Here is a 3,341-nt window from a genome sequence, read left to right as displayed (position 1 = left end):
TATATATAGTGTATATTGAAAAAAACTTTTTATTTTATTTTTGACCGGGTTTGACCGAATTTTTAACCGGATTTGATCGGGTTTAGGTGGGTTTGACCGGGTTGGGTTAAGTGGGCCGGGTTAGGGTTATTTTTAAAAATTTTACTGTTGAACTCGGATCTAGCCCGACCCACAACCCAACTAAATTTAATGGGCCGATTTTGGGTTGACTCTGCCCGGCCCATTTAATACCCTTAGAGTTCTGTAATCTGTAATAAATCTGTAAAGTGGATTCCAAATCTTATCTGAGGTTCAAAAGATCAAAGCTTTATAGAAAATCTGTACATAGTCTGACCATAAGATGCTTAAAGTATCATCTTTCTTGAAATATCAACATATAAACTTGGACTTAATAACCCATGCATAAAGTTCATGTCAAAACATCATAAATTTTATGTTGATAATGAAAACAATGATAATTCATCTCAAAATCTGGAAATTTTTGCAATAGGCATGAAAATATGAAAATAAACATGCAATTCAACTTCTAAAATACTTGACATCTTATAGTCTTGCAATTGGCAATAATGGGTATGAACCCTAATTTAAAACTCATATATAATCATTCAAAATCATATAAATCTAAAATAAAAACTTGATTTTGGGGCACAAGGATGAAAGAAGATCCTTGTTCACAAACCCCACATACCTTGATAGATGATTAGATGAAGGAACTTGAATTTTTTATTCCTATTTGAGTTCTTGAAGACGAATTCTTGATTATCTTGTCTTGGGAATCCTTAATTTAGAGATTTCTTGGAGAAACAATGGTGGAATTGGATTTCTTGGAGAAGAAGCTTTGAACTCTAGGTTTTTCTTTGAGAGAGAATGGATGAAAATTATATAAAGTGCTTAAGAATGGGCTAAATCTTGTGTTTTACACAAATTGGGGGCTTGGGAATTGACCAAACTACCACTTTTTAAACTTTAATCGAAACTGAAAAAAACAAAATTTTCCCGAAATGGCATGCTACCGCGACGCGCCACTATTAGTGGCTCACGGGTTTTTGATGACTGGGAACTGAAAGTTCTCCGCGACGCGAAGCTATTGCGGTGCACCTTTGGAATGCCATTTAGACCATCAACGCGACACGATACAATCGCGTTGGCCTACTGGAAATTGACAACTAGAAAATTAAGCTTCTCCGCGACGCGGGGCAATCACAGAGGTCCACTGGAATTTAACGAATGGGAATTTAACCTTCACCGCAATGCGGTGATTGCCTAGATGGTACACTGTTTTGCTAAAATCGCCATAACTTCTTAACCGAGTATCAAATTTGGGCGAAATCGGTATCGATGAAAAGCTTATTCAATTTTCTACACAATAGAGGGTCTAAATCTGGAAAATTTCATATGAAATAAATGCTATTCATTTTTTAAGCTAACCCATAACATTTTAGGAGCAAAATTAAGCTAGAAAAAGTGTGGGGTATTACAATGGTGGTACAACACAAATTTTCACACAAGTCTTTAGTGCACTCCCTTTGAGTCTCTTTATGGATATAGTCCTCCCCACTTATAATTAGGCCCAACCATTGAGATGACAATCCTTGTTGCTGAAGATGTTCTTATGAAAAGACAACAAATGCAACAATTGCTCCAAGACCATCTTATCAAGGCTCAAGAGAGAATGAAGTTAGATGCTGATCAACATAGGTTTGAAAGAGAGTTTCAAGTAGGAAATTTAGTGTTCCTCAAGCTGCAGTCGTACAGACAATCTTCCCTGGCATTGAGAAAGAGCTTAAAGTTGAGCTCCAAGTACTATGGTCCTTTAAAAGTCTTGGAGAGGATTGACACAGTTTCATACAAGCTCGAGCTTCCTCCTACTTCTCTGGTACACCCTGTATGTCATGTATCTTTACTTAAGAAAATGTATCCTTACTTAAGAAAAGGTGGGCTCTAAGGTTCTTGTTCATACTTATTTACCAGCTACTGGAAATGATGGACAATTTATGATCACTCATGTAGCAGTTTTACAAAAGCAAATAGTGTGTATGGGTAATGTTGCATCTGTCAAGATGCTTGTCCAGTAGTCTAATCTCCCCTCTAGGATGCTACATGGGAAGATTATGACTATATCAAGGCCAATTTAATCCTTGAGGACAATGATGTTTTCAAGGCCTGGGAAGTATTATAAATAGAGGTTAAAGAGGAAATATATAAAGAAAAGGGAGTGAACAGTATTAACTGCAACTTAAAATAAACGGTCAGGATTTATTTTCGATTAATGAGAAGCAATGGTTGAAATCAATTTGGAGTTGTTATCAACAGACTGTCAGAAGAGAGAGAGGCATTCACAAATTTTGGTGATTGTCATACTTCTCTCATTCTTTTCTCTCTCTTCTTTTCTTCTTGTTCTCCAAGTTTCTCTTCTAACTCTCTCCTTCTACTCTTGTTTTTCCAGATACAAGCTAGCAATGGAGATCCATCTCTTTGTTTTATGTCTATTTTAGCTCTAATTAGTTGTAATTGTAATTTCTTTTTGATAAATCAGAAAACCGTCCCAAAAAAACTTCGTCGTCTTATTTCAATTTAGTTTTAGCCCTTAATTTGCAATTAAAGCTATTAGTTCATAACAAATTTCAAAGCAGGTACTCTGAAAGTATGATTTCCTAGTGGAAATTTGTATTAGTTTGGTTTCAAGCGAATATCTAACACCAGATGATGAAAGAATAAGATTGGATAAGGGGAGAAGAGAGCATACGTCCACAACACTATGGATCTATTGTATTACAAGAATGTTTTGGCTTTGAGTTCTTTAATTCAGTATTATATAGTTTAATTATTATCGAGATCTCTTAGTAAATCGCACTCTTTATGCAGTTTCAACTGCAAAACTATATGTATTGCTCTACAGTTGAGCTATTTCACGGAGCTTAATAAAACTTTTTTGGTGTAAAAAAATTAAAGTTACTAAAATTATATTATATTCTCTGTAGTTTAACATAGGAATGAATTGTTGGTGGATCTACAGTGTCGGGTGGCGGTTTCCGGAACCCCCACCCACTATCGTTGATCCCCTAAATATATTAAAATGAGAAGAAGTTAATAAAATTTTATAGATGGGACAAAAATTGAAGGTTGGCCTGATGGCATAGAATGACACTTAAATTCTCTATGTTTCCTTATGAACATGAGATCAATCCTCATGGAGGTTGTCTTTTTTATTATTATTATTATATAGTGACTTATTTTGTCAAGAACCCACAAGGTCAAAAATTATTGTTGACATTTTTTTTATGGTTCAAAATATATGAATTTCTCAAAGCTCAAGATGAATTGTTAATTATATTTTTCTA

Source organism: Capsicum annuum, chromosome 9 (assembly GCF_002878395.1).
Source record: "Capsicum annuum cultivar UCD-10X-F1 chromosome 9, UCD10Xv1.1, whole genome shotgun sequence".
Classification (NCBI taxonomy): Eukaryota; Viridiplantae; Streptophyta; class Magnoliopsida; order Solanales; family Solanaceae; genus Capsicum; species Capsicum annuum.
This window is presented reverse-complemented; position numbering follows the sequence as displayed.